Below are 10,887 nucleotides of genomic sequence, written 5' to 3'. Positions count from 1 at the left end.
TTTGGTCACCTTTAAGTGGATTAAGGTATGTTAATGCTCTATCATTGAAAATCTTTGTATATTTGGAGTGGCCATCAAGTATAGAAGCTAGCTCATGGCAAATGTTTTTGTAAAGTTATGAAGATGACATTCGGTCATGGATGTTTGTATTTCTTTGATGTCGTTTTTGATGCTTTAGGGTATTGAGGGTTGATTGTAGATGAGTTGAGCTTGGTAAAATTAAATGTTTTAGGCTAAATTGCTTAATGACAATCGGCTATGTTGAAATGCTAAATTAGTGCTAAATTGTAAGTATTTAAATGAGTGTTAGCCGAAATTGAGCCTATGATATTAATTAGAATTTGTGAAATTTATGCATTTTGTGGTCCAAGTGTGATAAGAACCATACGGTTATGGCATGTAAGCATGAAGATTTGTGGATGATTTAGAATTGGCCTAAGTGTTTTAGTCATTAATATATATGTATATTGCCGAATGTATGCTTAAGGAATTGGTTAAGTACATTGTTGTTAAATGCTTCTTGTTTTTGTATAATTGTTGCCTAGCTACTAAATGAACTTAGGGTATTATGGATAAGTTTAAGAGTGGCATAATTGAAATGAAGTTTGCTTGGGCCAAATGTGAACCTAAGTTTTGAATTACAATTGATGCTTGTTAGTTAGTTGATGATGTCCTTTGATAGCCCTTTTGATATTCGGCCATTGTTAAGGAATTTTGAATTGGTTATAAATTTCTATGTTTTAATTAGCAAATTGAATTATTGAAGGTTGAGCTAATTATATATGTATACGTTTTATATGTACATTAATTTCTTAGTCTATGTTATTCGGCTATAATCGTCATGGTAGAATTTTTTTTTATTTGTAAATTTGTTAATCATTAGCTCAAGAGCATCAAGGACAAAAGTCGGAAAAAGGGACGACAAAACTAAGCAAATAGCCGTAGAATTATAGTCGTCGACAACTTTTAAGGTAAGTTTCCAGCATATAAGTTTAGTTATAATGAAGAATGATATGGAAAATGGCATATATGATATTATGTTTTAAATATGTGAATGAGAACTTTACAGAGTAAATTGTATAAATCTGCAAGGGACAGCAGCAGTAGCGTTTTGGAAAAATTACCATAAATTGTGGGAGTTGAGTTAAAGGCTGAATAAAATATGTAATTAAAGCTTAATGAGTCTAGTTTCTTATAAAAGAAACCGTGTAAGCAAAGGAATTTTAGATAATGAGATATTTAAAGTTGTGTGAGACGGTGTCAGAATGACTCCGAAATCCCCTGTTCTGTTTTTAGAAAATCATTATAAATTGTACAAAAATGTTTATAAGATAAAATTTATATGCTTCGACTCCTTAATGAGTCTAGTTTCAAATGAAATCAAATACAACATATTTTGAATTCTGTAAAATGAGAAATTTGATTCGTAGTGAAGAGTGGTCAGATTAGTCAAACAGTGAAACAGGGAAAACTTTAAGAAAAATCTGGTATTGATTGGCCAAACCTAAAATTCTAGAAATTTTATGGATGGAAGATATACGAGTCTATATTCAGGAAAAATTAACGGAAAGTGATTTGGAGTTTTTTAGCTCCAGTTATAAATAATTTAGTGACTATTGCTCAGGAAAAACAGCTTGTGCTGAATTTGAGATTATGTTGTGAACCTTGATAAACTTGTTTTAGTTGCTCATAAGCTATTGATTAAACCCATACTTGAATTCTAAATCGTGATATTGTAAGTTTATGAGTATTCGAATATGAAATGATAGTATGGCGTAATGGCCGATGTGATGAATGTGAAAGTGTATATATATGTGATAAGGCCTAATGGCCGATGTGATGAATGTGAAAGTGTATATATGTGATAAGGCCTAATGGCCGATGTGATGAATGTGAAAGTGTATATATGTGACAGGGCCGAGTGGCCAACGTGATGGATGTGAAAGTGTATAAATGTGATAAGTCCCGAAGGGCATTTGTGTCAGTACTATATCCGGGTTAAAACCCCGCAGGCTTTATGCGAGAATATTATCACTGATTAATGTCCGTAAGCTTCGTGCTCGTACTATATCTGAGCTCTAAAGACCCGATGACTACGTGTGGGGATTTTGTCCGGGTAAGACTTCGTAATAAGAATTGCTTATAAATATATTCAATGCGAAAGGTTAAACAGGTATGTACTCCAAGTTTATATGTGAGCTTGATTTGCACTAAATCATAAGGTAGTTATGTGATGCATACGAGAGCAATCTATGAGACTATTCCTATGATTATGTGACATCGGATCAGTGTGAGAGGTTATGTGAAATCATACGATATATCTATGTCACATGAGCTCACTTTTATGTGAAAGTTTATCTGCCTATTGTATATGATGAGATGTGCATATTCGATAAAGGGATGGTATGCCCGAAGGAAGAGTGAAATAAAAATACGAACAACTATGTTATAATTTGATTGATATCTGTTAACACTGCTTAAAACTTACTAAGCATTGTAATGCTTACTCCGTTTACTCTGTTTCCTCTGTTTTATAGATCTCATTGCGAAGCTACAGGCTCGGGGATCATCAGCAACTAGCCACACTATCACTATCCACTGTTTGGTACTGCTATGTTTTGGATTATCTTATGGCATGTATAAAATAGACTAGTGGCGGAAGAATATTTTGGTTAATGTATATAAGCCATGCGAAAATGGCATCTTTTGAATGTTTACTTAGAGAAGTTTAAATTTTATCCCTGGCCGTGCTTAGTACTTATCTAAATGAATGACCTTTATTTCAAGAAAAAGTTCAAAATTTTACGGTTCTGACATGAGTTACAAGCCCGGTAATGCACCTTACCTATTTCGGCGACGGTCACGGGATAGGGGTGTTACATTTTATTGGTATCAGAGCTACGGTTTAGTCGATTCTAGGACTAACGTAGCACGCGTGAGTCTATTTATACATGCCATAAAGTGATAAAATGATAGTGTGATGATTTTTGGCTATTAAAATGTGTTTGCTGTATTGCAATGAATCTTGATCCCGATCGAGCTGTAGCAAGCTTCTGACTATGAGAATTTGTGATATAACTTCACTTAGATATGCCTAAATTATTAAGTTGATCAGGTACGTATCATGTACTCGCATTTGAATTTCGATTTGGATTGAATTATAAGGGTATAAGTGATGCAATTTTGAAAGAGTGTTATGACTATAAATGTGATTTTTGTATGTGGCTATGGAACTGGAAGTTGAATGGTCGATAAGCATGTTGTGTTTGTATTCAAGTAATGTAAATGATATACTAATGTGTATTGCTATATGTGTATATGTACATGAGAATTGAGAGTGAAATGTCCGGGCTAAATCTCGAAGAGCATTCGTGCTAGTGATGTATCCGGACTAAGTTCCGAAGAGCATTCGTGCTAGTGATGTATCCGGACTAAGTTCCGAAGAGCATTCGTGCTAGTGATGTATCCGGGCTAAGTTCCGAAGAGCATTCATGCTAGTGATGTATCCGGGCTAAGTCCCGAAGAGCATTCATGCTAGTGATGTATCCGGGCTAAGTCCCGAAGAGCATTCGTGCTAGTGATGTATCCGGGCTAAGTCTCGAAGAGCATTCGTGCTAGTGATGTATCCGGACTAAGTTCCGAAGAGCATTCGTGCTAGTGATATATTCGTGCTAAACCCCGAAGAGCATTTGTGCTGGTGTTATCCGGGCTAGGTCCCGAAGAGCAATCATGCTGGTGACGTGTATTCGGGCCTTCGTGCCTAGTAGGCTTCGTGCCGGTAATTTGAGAAAAGTTTAAGTGTTCATTACTATACGAATTCAAATTTAAATGAGATGATATGTTTAAAAGTGTACATACATGATGTTTATAGACTTGGTTAAGTCATTTCAATGTGTAATAACGAATGAATAAGAGCACTATGTGTGTGAATGATTAGAGGCACTGTGTGTGTGTGAATTCCTTTAACCGAGCACTATGAGTGCGAGATCGGTCAGTGGGCACTAAGTGTGTGAAGTGGAATTCATGTAAGACCTCGCCTGGGACGAAGGCATTGATTTGAGATAGTGTGTAAGACCATGTCTGGGACATGGCATCGGCTCGATATGTGAGAATATGTAAGACCATATCTAGGATATGGCATTGTAAGAGCTATATGTGCTTAATGAGTATCCGTAATGATTTCGAATGATTCAACAGGTATATTTAAGATGATAAATTAAGTAAGATCAGAATAAGTGATACAGGTATGTACAGAAGGTATGAGAAAATCAGATGAAAGTAAAAAGATGGTGGATATGTTGTTAAGAAATAAATTCATGTTATAAATGTGTTACGAATTTAGTCTATGGAATGCTTGGTATATGAAGTCATATGTGCTATTGCTAAATGACCCCTATTTTTTGTTGTTAATCATATTCAAGAAATTATTTCGATTAAGTTCGACATTTGAAAGTCTGTAAGAATTTGTGATGAATGCTGATAATTTTGGATATATGGGTTATGTGCTAAAATAAATCCCATGCCGGTATACAATATGAGGCTTGATGCCAAATCGATTGTATACGGGTATCGTTAACGGTGATTGAATGTACTAAATGAACTCAATGTTCTGGTATGTGGAAGTTGATTTTCTGTTGGAAATAGGTTAAGTTGAATAGTGAGATATGATGGAGTGATAAAGGATATTTATTGGGATGTTTGAGTATATGTGTACTTTCGGTCAGGTTACAGCTTATACATGAATGAAAATGTGGGTTACAAATATGTGGGTTGATGATGTGAATTATACATATTAATATGAGCTTAATATGTGTTTGAAATGCATTTGTGAATTAAATTAAGTGATTATTACTTATGAAATCAAGAAAATGAGATATATGTGCATACTTGTAGAAATGTTTATGTATTTGTTTTAAGATAAGAAAATGATTTTATAGATCGATGCGAAATCAATAATGAATTACAATTGCTATCAATGAGCTAATGTCTTTGTGGATATAATTCAATAAGAGGACGTTATCCTAAACTATGCATCGGTAGAAATTTTCGGGGACGAAAATTTTTTAAGTGGGGAAGAGTTGTGACACCCCTAAAGTGACCCTAGTCGGAAAGTGGTTTCGGGACCACTAAACCGAGTCATAAAGATAATTAACCGTCATAGTTAATGCTCATTATATGTACATATGCATGTGTGAAAATTTCATGTTTGAATTTTGTTAATAGTAAGTGAATTTTATCAAATAGGACTTATGTGAGAAAATTTTGAAATGTGATAGGTCAAAGCATAAAGATCTATTAGTGCCTGAAATAAAAAGGGGGACTTGCATGTCAATTTCCCCCCTAATTAGTAGTGGTCGGCCATGACAAGTATGGTAGACCAAGTGTGATGGGCAAGAACATGTCATAAACATGTTAAGTTAGTGTTTCATGGGAAGTATGATAAAATAAGGAGCATGGGATACAAAATATATGCCTTTTATATTAATAAATTAAATGTTAAATGAATAAATAATATGAAATATGAACTTATATTAAAAGAAATGGGTGATAAAAACAAAGTTGGTTCATCTTTTTCTTCCTCCATTGCCGTACCTAAAGAAAGAAAAGAAGAAATTGAAGTTAAGGCATTTGGTCACCTTTAAGTGGATTAAGGTATGTTAATGCTCTATCATTGAAAATCTTTGTATATTTGGAGTGGCCATCAAGTATAGAAGCTAGCTCATGGCAAATGTTTTTGTAAAGTTATGAAGATGACATTCGGTCATGGATGTTTGTATTTCTTTGATGTCGTTTTTGATGCTTTAGGGTATTGAGGGTTGATTGTAGATGAGTTGAGCTTGGAAAAATTAAATGTTTGTGGCTAAATTGCTTAATGACAATCGGCTATGTTGAAATGCTAAATTAGTGCTAAATTGTAAGTATTTAAATGAGTGTTAGCCGAAATTGAGCCTATGATATTAATTAGAATTTGTGAAATTTATGCATTTTGTGGTCCAAGTGTGATAAGAACCATACGGTTATGGCATGTAAGCATGAAGATTTGTGGATGATTTAGAATTGGCCTAAGTGTTTTAGTCATTAATATATATGTATATTGCCGAATGTATGCTTAAGGAATTGGTTAAGTACATTGTTGTTAAATGCTTCTTGTTTTTGTATAATTGTTGCCTAGCTACTAAATGAACTTAGGGTATTATGGATAAGTTTAAGAGTGGCATAATTGAAATGAAGTTTGCTTGGGCCAAATGTGAACCTAAGTTTTGAATTACAATTGATGCTTGTTAGTTAGTTGATGATGTCCTTTGATAGCCCTTTTGATATTCGGCCATTGTTAAGGAATTTTGAATTGGTTATAAATTTCTATGTTTTAATTAGCAAATTGAATTATTGAAGGTTGAGCTAATTATATATGTATACGTTTTATATGTACATTAATTTCTTAGTCTATGTTATTTGGCTATAATCGTCATGGTAGAATTTTTTTTATTTGTAAATTTGTTAATCATTAGCTCAAGAGCATCAAGGACAAAAGTCGGAAAAAGGGACGACAAAACTAAGCGAATAGCCGTAGAATTATAGTCGTTGACAACTTTTAAGGTAAGTTTCTAGCATATAAGTTTAGTTATAATGAAGAATGATATGGAAAACGGCATATATGATATTATGTTTTAAATATGTGAATGAGAACTTTACAGAGTAAATTGTATAAATCTGCAAGGGACAGCAGCAGTAGCGTTTTGGAAAAATTACCATAAATTTTGGGAGTTGAGTTAAAGGCTGAATAAAATATGTAATTAAAGCTTAATGAGTCTAGTTTCTTATAAAAGAAACCGTGTAAGCAAAGGAATTTCCGATAATGAGATATTTAAAGTTGTGTGAGACGGTGTCAGAATGACTCCGAAATCCCCTGTTCTGCTTTTAGAAAATCATTATAAATTGTACAAAAATGGTTATAAGATAAAATTTATATGCTTAGACTCCTTAATGAGTCTAGTCTCAAATGAAATCAAATACAACATATTTTGAATTCTGTAAAATGAGAAATTTGATTCGTAGTGAAGAGTGGTCAGATTAGTCAAACAGTGAAACAGGGGAAACTTTAAGAAAAATCTGGTATTTATTGGCCAAACCTAAAATTCTGGAAATTTTATGGATGGAAGATATACGAGTCTATATTCAGGAAAAATTAACGGAAAGTGATTTGGAGTTTTGTAGCTCCAGTTATAAATAATTTAGTGACTATTACTCAGGAAAAACAGCTTGTGCTGAATTTGAGATTATGTTGTGAACCTTGATAAACTTGTTTTAGTTGCTCATAAGCTATTGATTAAACCCATACTTGAATTCTAAATCGTGATATTGTAAGTTTATGAGTATTCGAATATGAAATGATAGTATGGCGTAATGGCCGATGTGATGAATGTGAAAGTGTATATATATGTGATAAGGCCTAATAGCCGATGTGATGAATGTGAAAGTGTATATATATGTGATAAGGCCTAATGGCCGATGTGATGAATGTGAAAGTGTATATATGTGACAGGGCCGAGTGGCCAACGTGATGGATGTGAAAGTGTATAAATGTGATAAGTCCCGAAGGGCATTTGTGTCAGTACTATATCCGGGTTAAAACCCCGCAGGCTTTATGCGAGAATATTATCACTGATTAATGTCCGTAAGCTTCGTGCTCGTACTATATCCGAGCTCTAAAGACCCGATGACTACGTGTGGGGATTTTGTCCGGGTAAGACTTCGTAATAAGAATTGCTTATAAATATATTCAATGCGAAAGGTTAAACAGGTATGTACTCCAAGTTTATATGTGAGCTTGATTTGCACTAAATCATAAGGTAGTTATGTGATGCATACGAGAGCAATCTATGAGACTATTCCTATGATTATGTGACATCGGATCAGTGTGAGAGGTTATGTGAAATCATACGATATATCTATGTCACATGAGCTCACTTTTATGTGAAAGTTTATCTGCCTATTGTATATGATGAGATGTGCATATTCGGTAAAGGGATGGTATGCCCGAAGGAAGAGTGAAATAAAAATACGAACAACTATGTTATAATTTGATTGATATCTGTTGACACTGCTTAAAACTTACTAAGCATTGTAATGCTTACTCCGTTTACTCTGTTTCCTCTGTTTTATAGATCTCATTGCGAAGCTACAGGCTCGGGGATCGTCAGCAACTAGTCACACTATCACTATCCACTGTTTGGTACTGCTATGTTTTGGATTATCTTATGGCATGTATAAAATAGACTAGTGGCGGAAGAATATTTTGGTTAATGTATATAAGCCATGCGAAAATGGCATCTTTTGAATGTTTACTTAGAGAAGTTTAAATTTTTATCCCTGGCCGTGCTTTGTACTTATCTAAATGAATGACCTTTATTTCAAGAAAAAGTTCAAAATTTTACGGTTCTGACATGAGTTACAAGCCCGGTAATGCCCCTTACCTATTCCGGCGACGGTCACGGGATAGGGGTGTTACAGAGCTTGGTACTTAAGCGATCTTAATGACTCACCTCCTCTTTTTTGGAATCCTACCGGATGCATAGTATCCATTCACTTTAGCCAATGAGGACTTGTTAATGGGCCAAGGTAAGTAATAAACCTAATAAAGATAAATTACCGAAATGCCCCTAGGGGTGAAAATGACCAAAATACCCCTATGTGTGGAATGTAAGATTTATGGATGTTACATGTATATCTGCTGCATACATACGATATTCTGTTTAGGTTGTATATGGGTTGGGAATTATGGAATGGAGGAAGTATATGTGGATCGCATGGTTGCTTGACAACCGCGGGTCTACCGATGACTTTTAAGCCTAATATGTGATTGGCAGCTTGCTGCAATAAAGGTAGTTCTGCAATCGAGCTACCATTGATGTGTATCGGATGGGTGGGTCGATATTTATATCCCCACATGATGTGTATCGGGGACAGAGTTGATGTGTACCGGTTGGATTATTAGGGTGGGTTGCACTGAATTGCATTGCATGTATGATTTTATGGATTGATGAATGCTTATTACTCGTCGAGGGTCGTACACACTGAGTTTTCGAAAACTCACCCCCTCTTTTGTTTTTCTCAGGTGATGCTCAATAGGAGGTTCGACGGATGGAGGGACCCTGAGGTGGCCAGCAAGCAAGATGACTTGGACTTGTTTTTTTTAAAGCATAATGTTTCTAGTTTATTAAGTAATTTCAAACTATAATGAAATAAGGCCTTGCCTTTTATTATTATTTGGATTGTTATTTTTATGCATTATAATTATGAGAAGGTGAACATGGTTTTCCTAAATCATAGATTGTTTTTCTACGTTTCCGCAACTAAATTTTAAAATGACAGGCTTTCATAAATCACATGCTTTAAACAAGCTTTCACAATTGAAGTGTTTTGGTCATTTTGGTCATTTTTGCCCTTAGGGGCATTTCGGTAATTTTTTTATTATAGGTATTTACTTACCTTTGCCCGTTAACAATTCCCGTGAACTAAGATGAACGAATACTATGCACCAAGTAGGATTCCAGAGAAGAGGAGGTAAGTCATTAAGACCGCTTAAGTACCAAGCTCTCCCTAGATCCAATCCTAGACATGCATATATCTGTTGCCACACCTTAACCCTATGACTTGTCCACGGTCTTTAATTAATTAAATAAGTTTTATGTCCGTTTAAGCAGTTTTCATATACTAGGCCCAAAAACCCCATACAAGCCCAAACAAATCCACATACCTGTATATGGCCCATTAGGCCCAATCTCTTTCATATGACCTATTAGGCCCAATCACATTTATGTGGCCCATTAGGCCCAAACCACATTCATATGGCCATTAGGCCTAAATCACATTTACAATCATGCTCACATACAGTTTTCCATCACATAGCATCAATTATCAATTTTTGCCTATTATGGGCCCAATAGCCCATCGGGCCCATTTAGCCCATTCCCGCCCGGTTGGCCAATTCACAGCCCAAGTTCATGGAATCGCCCATGAGGCCTCAGATAATCTATCAGTTTCCCCCTTATGAGTGTTCGCGCACTCGCAAGACTACCGTAGCTAAACTTTTGGCTTTTCAACATTTCGACTTTTCGGCATTTTGGGTTTTGCCAATCTATTGTGTGTGTGCAGTGCATGTACACACCTAGTAATAAAGTGTACTATAATTTACTTAGCCCCGAACCTACAATTGATATCACCCTTCAATTAATCACATGCTTAATACATATCTTTACCAAAGCTGAAACCTCACGCTTTACCTTACCTTGCGCGACAAGTTATAACAGTCCCTTCTTTAATCACTAACCATGATCAACTCCTAGATCTGCACCAATCTTAATTATTAAAACCAGAATAATAGGTGACTTGTATCCAACACAAGTCCCCCTTCCCTTACCTATGACCATTCGGCCAACCTAGATCAAGAACACTTACTAAAGTCTCTCACCTGAGGAGCAAATCGGCAGGGATGCAAAGGATTGGAATTTGATACTAATCTTACCAAAACCGATTGGAAAAGTGAGGAACAGAGTAATCGACACTTAGCAAAAATCGATTGGGGGAGCAAATACTTACACCAGAATCGACTGAGTGAAAAGGTTCGGCCAAAGAGGTATTCGGCCCTTAAGGGTTGTATGGCAAACAAAAGATTATTCGGCACCAAGGAAAAAGGGAAGAAGAAGTCGACTAAACCAAAAGTGAAACAAAGAAAATTGAGTAGAGGAATGATGGGAAATTGGCACAAGGAAAAGAAAGAAAAACAAGGGTTTTCGGCTTTTAGGAAAAAGGGTTTCTGGCAACAAAGTGAAGGAGAATTTGGCATTAGCCTGGAAACCTCCCATTCGACACCTATATATAGCCTCT

Source organism: Gossypium hirsutum, chromosome A03 (genome assembly GCF_007990345.1).
Source record: "Gossypium hirsutum isolate 1008001.06 chromosome A03, Gossypium_hirsutum_v2.1, whole genome shotgun sequence".
NCBI classification, from domain to species: Eukaryota; Viridiplantae; Streptophyta; class Magnoliopsida; order Malvales; family Malvaceae; genus Gossypium; species Gossypium hirsutum.
This window is presented reverse-complemented; position numbering follows the sequence as displayed.